The sequence below is a fragment of the Anguilla rostrata genome, unplaced genomic scaffold (assembly GCF_018555375.3).
Source record: "Anguilla rostrata isolate EN2019 unplaced genomic scaffold, ASM1855537v3 scaf1146, whole genome shotgun sequence".
Classification (NCBI taxonomy): Eukaryota; Metazoa; Chordata; class Actinopteri; order Anguilliformes; family Anguillidae; genus Anguilla; species Anguilla rostrata.
This window is the reverse complement of record NW_026986476.1, coordinates 7,769-17,860: the sequence shown is the minus strand read 5'-3', so window position 1 is coordinate 17,860 and position 10,092 is coordinate 7,769. Positions and strand designations below refer to the sequence as shown.

General features: G+C 39.1%; 1 long non-coding RNA gene across 1 annotated transcript; it reads right to left on the bottom strand.

The window, feature by feature from the left end:
* Positions 1-542: 542 nt before the first annotated feature.
* On the bottom strand, positions 543-9,667 carry LOC135247208 (uncharacterized). Its single transcript, XR_010328132.1, has 3 exons — positions 9,588-9,667; positions 8,739-8,801; positions 543-681 (listed from the first exon to the last, which is right to left on the bottom strand). It is a non-coding gene; the product is annotated as an uncharacterized LOC135247208 (long non-coding RNA).
* Between the last annotated feature and the right edge of the window lie 425 nt (positions 9,668-10,092).

Genomic DNA, 10,092 nt, shown 5'->3' with positions numbered 1-10,092 from the left:
TTAACTGACTGATTTTGTTCATAGGTTTGGTGTAAGGTTTGCTGTTATGATGTCTGTACATTGGTTATGTGACATTTCCAGTCATTGACTGTTTGATTTCTTTTTTAGACAGCCTGGAAGGTTATTTGTCATTTTCATGTTTGTCATCCTGGAGGCCAGGATCAAGGAATTGTGGCACTCATATAGTTAAATGATGTGATGAAGTTTATGCCATTATTTCAACAATGCATCATACTTAACAATGTTCAACTGCAGAAAAAAATGGCTAAACATTTAAAGGGACAAATTTTAAATGCTTAAGCAATGACAACAGAGTAAACAGAATAGCCTATGACAGAGTGAGCTAAATAGCCTATGACAGAATGAGCTGAATAGCCTATGATAGAGTGAGCTGAATAGCCTATGACAGAGTGAGCTGAATAGCCCATGATAAAGTGAGCTGAATACCCCATGATAGAGTGAACTGAATAGCCTATGCCAGAGTGAGCTGAATAGCCTATGAAGGAGTGAGCTGAATAGCCTATGATAGAGTGAGCTGAATATCCTATGACAAAGTGAACTGTCCCCCTTTCAAATGGAAAGAAAGACAGCTTATGTGAAGGGGCTACTAGAGCTTACCTCTGTTAAATTTAGTTCTTTAGTTGAACGTCTGTCCTGTGGAAACTGTCTCTGCTGTTGTCCCTGCAAGTATCAAAACGTGTCAGCTGCTCTGTGTTGTCAGTGGAACCATCGCCTGAATTAACTATGCAACAGGTAACATTGGAATGTGCAGCCTTCTTCTCTATGGAGAATTATAAAACAGTAACACTAATGCTGCATTGCTTGTGAAGATCTGTATTACCAGTTTTACCTCAGTATCACTGTGCTTTAGCTAAACCTGCTATGTTAGCCAAATAGCATTAACACAACAACTGTAACAGTAACATGCCATGTTCTGTACATTCTGCCACATTTTACATTTCTACATTCTGCACAAATCCAAACTGCTTGATTATAGAGAAAACTAAATTCGGACATCCCTTTCCACAAAGTGAAGACTGTGCACACAAGGCTCATCATGTCCAACTGAACTGTTTTTTTCTATGTTATTCAGTGCAAAATCAGTGTCTGTTAGACAAAGCTACTACTGTTTGAAAAAAGTTTGGAATGTTATTCAATGTTACAGTTGCAGGTGTCAAAATGTAGCCTACTCTTTAAATCAAATTACTGGGGCTGTGACTACCGCCACATCTCACAAGGTAAGTATCATAAACTAGTTTTTTTTTTTTTTTTTTTACTGAAGTAACACATAATTATTTAAAATTATTTTGAAATTACTTTTGGTCCCATAAGAAAAATTTGAAAAAAAAAACAAGCCTATTGCACCAAAACCGCCATTTTAATGCGATTATGCAAGTTTCCCGTTCCTTCCTACACCTCTTCACCTTCAGTTTATATTATCTCCATCCCACTCCACAACAGGCTACTTACTCTGTTCTTTTTTCAGTTTTATTCCTTCTTTTACTCCCTCTTCTTTCTCGTCCGTCTTTAAAATGGTGTTCGAGTTTGAAACACTCCCAGGTACTTTTGGACTTTGGACCATCTCACACTTTCAGTATGCCTTGCCCATTCACTTCCTCATGATCAGTTACAGCCCTTATTGGGATGGCAGGTATGCCATCCCGCCAAGTTACGCCTTGGCGGGGTATGCCCCATACCTATACAGCACCGAGAGTTTGGCACTTTTCAGGGTTCCCACCAGAAATAACCACAACATCCACAGACACTCAGCCATTACAAACATTAAATTCTGTAAATTCTGACCCCATTTCAACAGACAGAATTCATAAAAAACTTCATATGTCCACACAATAAAGCCCCAAACTAAGGGGATTTTGCGTTTTCTTCTTCTTCTTCTTCTTCTCATTCTTATTTTTCCTGCCACCTATCCCACAAACAAAATGTCTCCCTATTGGACATTTTACCGTCACCAGCCAATCCTTCACCTACACGAGCCAATCAAAAACTCGCATACACATGCAAAATACCCATACCTTTTTAGTCTGAAACATTTCTAATTTAAACAGCTAGTCTGTTCATGGCCTAGTAGTCAGGGTTACAGTCTATGGTCCAGGGTAATAGGTGTGAACCAGCCAGGAACAAGTTTCTTTAACCTGAGAATTGAGGAAACATTGTGTAGCATTGCTTCGGAATACAGCTTATTTAATTTTGGTGAGGCAAGATAGCCTATATTGTTTGTAGTACAGTAACTTGGCGTAATTTTGAAATCAATACTTTTAATGGCAGGCCTAGATTTTGGCAGTTTGAATGAATGAGTTATAGACGGTGTATGTCTTGTATGTGTGAGTAACTTGGCATTTTTCTACGTTGAAATCATGTTTTTTAATGAGATATCATTTCTTTTTGCAAAGCGTTTATTATGAGAGTGAGAAATGCGAAGTGACCCTGTAAGAAAGGGTTGTGGATTATGGCTATCCTTGTGTGAATTTGTACAGTCTGATGAGCTTGTACCGTTAGCAGTTTCGGTTTGCTATATATGTAAACAGTGGCTGTGACAAAGGGTGCAGTGGCGTAAGTATAAAGGTATGAGAAGCGCAGTGAAATATGGCCAGTGTATGTATGACTCATGGATTTGACGGCCCTCCAATGAGCCTTGATTTACAAAATTATCGGCAAGCCCGTAGAATTAACTTGTGTACCCTTCTTGTCCTGCTCCGTTTTCTGTTATTTCATGATGCACTTTTAGTGTTTGTAAGGTTTATAAGGCATTTTGATAGGCTTATCTGCAGGTAGGAGTCCTCTTTCACTGTTTTGCTAAACTAGATCAGTCACCTTACGTGAGAATTGGAGTGAGTAGAACTGGAAGACTTGATAGTGGAGAATAGGAGCAGATGCATATGTCCCAGCAAGCTTTGCATATGATAAAATAACAATAGTACGAGAGAAATGAGGAGAAATGATGAAATTGAGTAGTTGAAACAATATGTTTTTAGCATAATGGGCATGTAGGTGAAGGTTGACATGATCACGGACTATAGTGCAGAGTAAATAAAGTGACCATGAGTGAGTTTCCTTATGGAATTGTTTTTGCCATGAAATCTTTATTTAATCAGAACCAGTCTTTTTTATCTGACATAACAGGTTTAGCCACATTTAGCCACAATAAAAATAATGAATCAGGTAAAAGCCAACCCAAACATAACATCTAGAGATCTGGGGACCTCCCTTGCGGCATCTCAGATAACTGTGCATGTTTCAATAAGAAGAACACTGAATCAAAATGGGATTCATGGAAGAAGCTGTCAAAAAGGAACAAAACTGCCCGTTTTAACTTTGCCAGAGGCCACCTAGACAAACCTGAAGATTTCTGGAAGTCAATTCTCTGGACAGATGACACAGGTCACAATCAAATTCATCATGTTTCGTGAAAACTTGGCACTGCCTACCACCAAAAAGCATGGTAGTAGGAACGTCAGACTCTGGGGCTGCTTTTCCTCCTTGGACCTGGACGACTCCACATCATTAACGGAACCATGGATTCTGAGGCATACCAGGAGATTCTTGAACAGAACGCTTTGCCATCAGTCAAGGAGCTCTTCCTCGATATTCTGTCAGTGCTGATTTTCGTCATTGTCACACTAGTTCTTGATAGTCATTATGTTATGTCCCTGTTAATGCCACTGTTCCTGTGATGTAATATACAAGTTAATATATCATAAAAATAACTTTTAAAATAAATTTGTGTGTGAATCACTTCATATTGACCTGCAGTCTAAATTTAGTGTCATACACAAAAGTGGATGTTTACATTCATTTTTACACCGTTGTAACTTTCAGTTTGTTCTGATTTAATTGATACATCTTTTATCGTGGTAGAGGACAAACTTTTGAACGGTATATGGCATGCTTCGTTTAATTTTATTAAAAAGCGCGAGAGCCCCGTGTATCTGCAGGAGTGGTTGCTTCAGCACAGCATTGTGCATTCAAGTGACATTACGCATTTATATACGAGCACTCGCTGAGGCATAATTGGTCTTTTCACAATATTTTACTAATTTTGCTGACTGATCAGCATGGCTAAAGCAAATCCTCTGGGGGTGGATCAGAAGAACAGGAAGTATTCAGCCTAACTAGGATATACAGCATGTGAACACGTTCTGAATTACTGCTTGTAACATTTCTGTAATTTATGTTTTTGATTTTTATATTTGCATTGGTTGTAAAGACAACTGTTAGCCTTCCTAATAATCCATCCATCCATTATCTATACCCACTTATCCTGGGCAGGGTCGCTGGGGTGTTGAAAATTTAAATATTCATAATATTCAAAATATAAAGATTTTTAGAATGGAACATATTTTAAATTTGTATTTCAAATTTTTAAAATGTAAAAAAATATTTCATCAATGTTTTTGGACATATTCATAAATTTTTTTAGTGCTATTTAATACAGAAAAATGTTAAGACAAATACAATTACAATAAATATTAAGTTACTTTTTTTAAATTTAAAGGGGGCGACATAGCTCAGGAGGTAAGACCTATGTCTGGCAGTCGAGGGTTGCTGGTTCAAACCCTGCCCGGGCGTGTCGAAGTGCCCTTTGGGAGCAAGACACCTAACCCCTAACTCCTAACCGCTCTGGCGAATGAAGGGCATAAATTTGTGTGCGCTTGGATAAAAGCCCCAATAAATGCAGTCCATTATTTTTTACCATTTAAATATTAAAGGACAATTGTATGAATGATGGTATAATTCCCGTAAGCCACTGAATTATTGGGATTTACAAAATGGAAAACATAAACAAGTAATTGAATTTTATCATTTCAATTTACCATCTACAGTAAAAACTTATTCATGAAAATATGATAATTGGTCTTATTACTACAGATTTGCTTTTTGTTATTAAAATTGAATTTGGACAGTCTTGAAATACTCAAAACAGGTACATAAAAACCACCAAAACCCTTTTGCGGAATACATTGCTGCATGTTTGCAAGAATGCAATGTATCGCAAGCATTTTGAGGAATTCTGTTTAAACTGAAAAACATAGCAAAGCATTTACTCAAGAGTGTAATTGTATTGCAATGCATTTGGAATACATTCGGTTTAAACTGACATACATAGCAATGTATTTATTTTCCATTGGGATAAAAAAATATGGCTATGAAAGGCAAATAGATCAAAGGGGTTTGAAGAGGCTTTTGGCCACCAGAGTTAAATAAGGTTTGGAATTCACGGGATGTTTGCAGTTTCCTGTTATTCAGGGAGGACCTCTGTGGGTCTGCCGAACTTCAGCGAGGGGGCCCGCCCCCTCCTTTCTCTTTTAGCATCAGCGCTTTAGTGCAATAATTATTCTACATTGTTGCAGGAGCAGGGACAGATTTTTTTCCCCCCTTTTGGAAATTTAAAACATTTTTTGTCTTTATTCAATAAGGATCAGAGTAAACCCTGTGAAGTCCTCTGACATTCTGTTCCCCTCCCACAGTCCAAAGACATCAGGTTTGGCTAATAGGGAGTCCAGTCCCACAGGGTCACTCGCATTCACTCTCATAATAGAACACTTTGCAAAAGAAATGATATCTCATAAAACACATTTTCAACGTACAAAAATGTCAAAGTTACTCACATATCACAGACATACCCGTCTATAACTCATTCATTCAGCTGCCAAATATAGGCCTGCGATTAAAAGTATTGATATCAAAATGACGCCAAGTTAACGGTACTACAAACAATATAGGCTATCTTGCCTCACCGAAATTACATAAGATGTATTCCAAAGCAATGCTACCCAACATTTCCTCAATTCTTTTTAAAGGCTGTCTGTCTGGGGCACCTGTGTGTACAGGCCTGTGTGTTCTCTTCACTGATCTCCCATCCTGCCTTGTTGAAGGTGCTGTGGAACCACACACCTGTCTGCTTCCCTCACAGCTTCAGCATGCGATACCTGACTGACAGCCTTGTACCTGCATCTCCTGCACCTGCTGTTGCATTACACATCCCCTAAAGGCTGCATTGATTACTGAAATTAGACCCAACCCCTCCCACACACTGAGTAGTCATGGTTCCCCCCACACCTGCAGCAGCGCGCTCTCTGCACACTGAGTCACATGACCCAACCTCTGACACCTGAGCACCGCAGTGGGGCTTGAGCACTAACGGCCTGACTGGGTCCGGACATAACCTATCTTCCCTCTCTCCGGCTAGTTTAGTCCAGTCTCATCAGGTTAGAATCACCATTGCTTATGTCTGACTGAAACAATACCTTCAACTCCTCACCCTCCACTCTCCTAACTTTGGCACTGCTTTTGAGGCTATCCCCACCACGCTCGCTGAATGGCTTCCTCTTATTCCCCTTAACACTACTCCAAGAACTTCCACCATCCTCTTCCTCCATTGACTCTCCCCGCAAATCTGCTATCCCGCTGTATGACTTTCCTACAAAAAAAATAATGAAATAAAGCAGGAGAGACGGCCAGCCAACGCTCACGCATTGGCGAATGAGGAAATGCCAGCGTGTGTTGCCTCTTCCAGACTCCACTGCTGAGTTAGCTTGGCAACATGTCAAAAATACTGGGAGAAAGCTTGTAGGGGACTGAGTTTTTGTGTGCATTAAAAGGGTACTCCTCTGTTTTTAATTATTTTTCTGTTATCATTTAAAAGTTACTTTTAAGATTCTTGGTTGACAGCTAACATGCAGAATAGTTACAGTATAGCCTGTAGATGACACTCTGTATCAGCAGTGATCGGGGGAAAAAACTATGGTTCTCGTGATACGCTGTCACAAAGACTCTTTACAATGGCTTACCAGGCCTGAACCCCAAAAAAGTTTGTGCTGATTGTAATTGCAGCGGCAAAATTTGCTTTCAACTCAGAGGCGTTGATATTATTCAAGGTTAGTTCATCTATTTTCACGGTTCTATTACATTACAGGCATTTAGCAGACTTACACAATTTTACATTGTATCCATTTATACAGCTGGATATATACTGAAGCAATTCAGGTTAAGTACGTTGCTCAAGGGTACAACGGCCCAGTTCTTACTCACTGTGCTACGCTGCCGCCACGCTTAAATGAATATCCATACATCAACCCTGAAGAATATTCAAATATCAAATTGTGTAAGAATGCACATCTGAAGCTGGATTCCTCCGGAGATTTCTTTTTTTTGGCCACCCGTTGAGTGTTTTTCTTCCCATCTGGGAGTTTATCTTTACCTCACTGCTTGTTTTTGAATATCGCCAAATTTTCCTTCTGTTACTCTTTAAAACATAAGTATCATGAATGCGGGAGAGTGAGTACTGGATGTGCATTGCAATAACAGAAATCTTGTAATGTGCGAATAGCAGGATGTGTATTATAATAACACAAATACGGTAGTATTTGAATATCAACATGTGTATGATAATAACACAAATGCTGTAGTGTGAATAGCAGGGTGTGTATCATTACCAGTTTTACCTTCAGTATCCTACTGTGCTTTAGCTAAACTTGCTGTGTTAGCCAAATAGCATTAACACAACAACTGTAACAGTAACACGCCATGTTCTGTACAGTCTGCCCACATTTTACATTTCTACATTCTGCACAATCCAAACTGCTTGATTATAGAAGAAACGAAATTCTGACTCCCTTTCCACGGTGAAGTGGAAGACTGTCCACACAAGGCTCATCATGACCAACTGAACTGTCATTCAGTGCAAAATCAGTGTCTGTTAGACAAAACTACTACTGTTTGAAAAAAGTTTGGAATGTTATTGAATGTTACAGTTGCAGGTGTCAAAATGTGGCGATATACTGGAAGATTGCCATTCCTCCCCACACCTCTTCACCTTCAGTTTATATTATCTCCATCCCACTCCACAACAGGCTACTTACTCTGTTCTTTTTTCAGTTTTATTCCTTCTTTTACTCCCTCTTCTTTCTCGTCCGTCTTTAAAATGGTGTTCGAGTTTGAAACACTCCCAGATTCATACTTTTGGACTTTGGACCATCTCACACTTTCAGTATGCCTTGCCCATTCACCTCCTAATGATCAGTTATGGCCCTTACGTAATATGTTAAAGTTTGTGGTGAATAATGTCTGTTAATACTAAAGTTATTTATTAGCTCCAGTTCTTAACTGACTGATTTTGTTCATAGGTTTGGTGTAAGGTTTGCTGTTATGATGTCTGTACATGGTTATGTGACATTTCCAGTCATTGACTGTTTGATTTTCTTTTTAGACAGCCTGGAAGGTTATTTGTCATTTTCATGTTTGTCATCCTGGAGGCCAGGATCAAGGAATTGTGGCACTCATATAGTTAAATGATGTGATGAAGTTTATGCCATTATTTCAACAAATGCATCATACTTAACAATGTTCAACTGCAGAAAAAAATGGCTAAACATTTAAAGGGACAAATTTTAAATGCTTAAGCAATGACAACAGAGTAAACAGAATAGCCTATGACAGAGTGAGCTAAATAGCCTATGACAGAATGAGCTGAATAGCCTATGATAGAGTGAGCTGAATAGCCTATGACAGAGTGAGCTGAATAGCCCATGATAAAGTGAGCTGAATACCCCATGATAGAGTGAACTGAATAGCCTATGCCAGAGTGAGCTGAATAGCCTATGAAGGAGTGAGCTGAATAGCCTATGATAGAGTGAGCTGAATATCCTATGACAAAGTGAACTGTCCCCCTTTCAAATGGAAAGAAAGACAGCTTATGTGAAGGGGCTACTAGAGCTTACCTCTGTTAAATTTAGTTCTTTAGTTGAACGTCTGTCCTGTGGAAACTGTCTCTGCTGTTGTCCCTGCAAGTATCAAAACGTGTCAGCTGCTCTGTGTTGTCAGTGGAACCATCGCCTGAATTAACTATGCAACAGGTAACATTGGAATGTGCAGCCTTCTTCTCTATGGAGAATTATAAAACAGTAACACTAATGCTGCATTGCTTGTGAAGATCTGTATTACCAGTTTTACCTCAGTATCACTGTGCTTTAGCTAAACCTGCTATGTTAGCCAAATAGCATTAACACAACACTGTAACAGTAACATGCCATGTTCTGTACATTCTGCCACATTTTACATTTCTACATTCTGCACAAATCCAAACTGCTTGATTATAGAGAAAACTAAATTCGGACATCCCTTTCCACAAAGTGAAGACTGTGCACACAAGGCTCATCATGTCCAACTGAACTGTTTTTTTCTATGTTATTCAGTGCAAAATCAGTGTCTGTTAGACAAAACTACTACTGTTTGAAAAAAGTTTGGAATGTTATTCAATGTTACAGTTGCAGGTGTCAAATGTAGCCTACTCTTTAAATCAATACTGGGGCTGTGACTACCGCACATCTCACAAGGTAAGTATCATAAACTAGTTTTTTTTTTTTTTTTTTTACTGAAGTAACACATAATTATTTAAAATTATTTTGAAATTACTTTTGGTCCCATAAGAAAAATTTGAAAAAAAAACAAGCCTATTGCACCAAAACCGCCATTTTAATGCGATTATGCTAGAAGATTCCCGTTCCTTCCCACACCGCTTCACCTTTAGTTTATGTTCTCACCATCCCACTCCACAGCAGGCTACTTACTCCGTTCTTTTTTCAGTTTTATTCTTTCTTTTACTCCCTCTTCCTTCTTGTCTGTCTTTAAAATGGTGTCCGAGTTTGAAACACTCCCAGGTACTTTTGGACTTTGGACCATCTCACACTTTCAGTATGCCTTGCCCATTCACTTGCTCGTGATCAGTTACAGCCCTTATTGGGATGGCAGGTATGCCATCCCGCCAAGTTACGCCTTGGCGGGGGTATGCCCCATACCTATACAGCACCGAGAGTTTGGCACTTTTCAGGGTTCCCACCAGAAATAACCACAACATCCACAGACACTCAGCCATTACAAACATTAAATTCTGTAAATTCTGACCCCATTTCAACAGACAGAATTCATAAAAAACTTCATATGTCCACACAATAAAGCCCCAAACTAAGGGGATTTTGCGTTTTCTTCTTCTTCTTCTTCTTCTCATTCTTATTTTTCCTGCCGCCTATCCCACAAACAAAATGTCTCCCCATTGGACATTTTACCAACACCAGC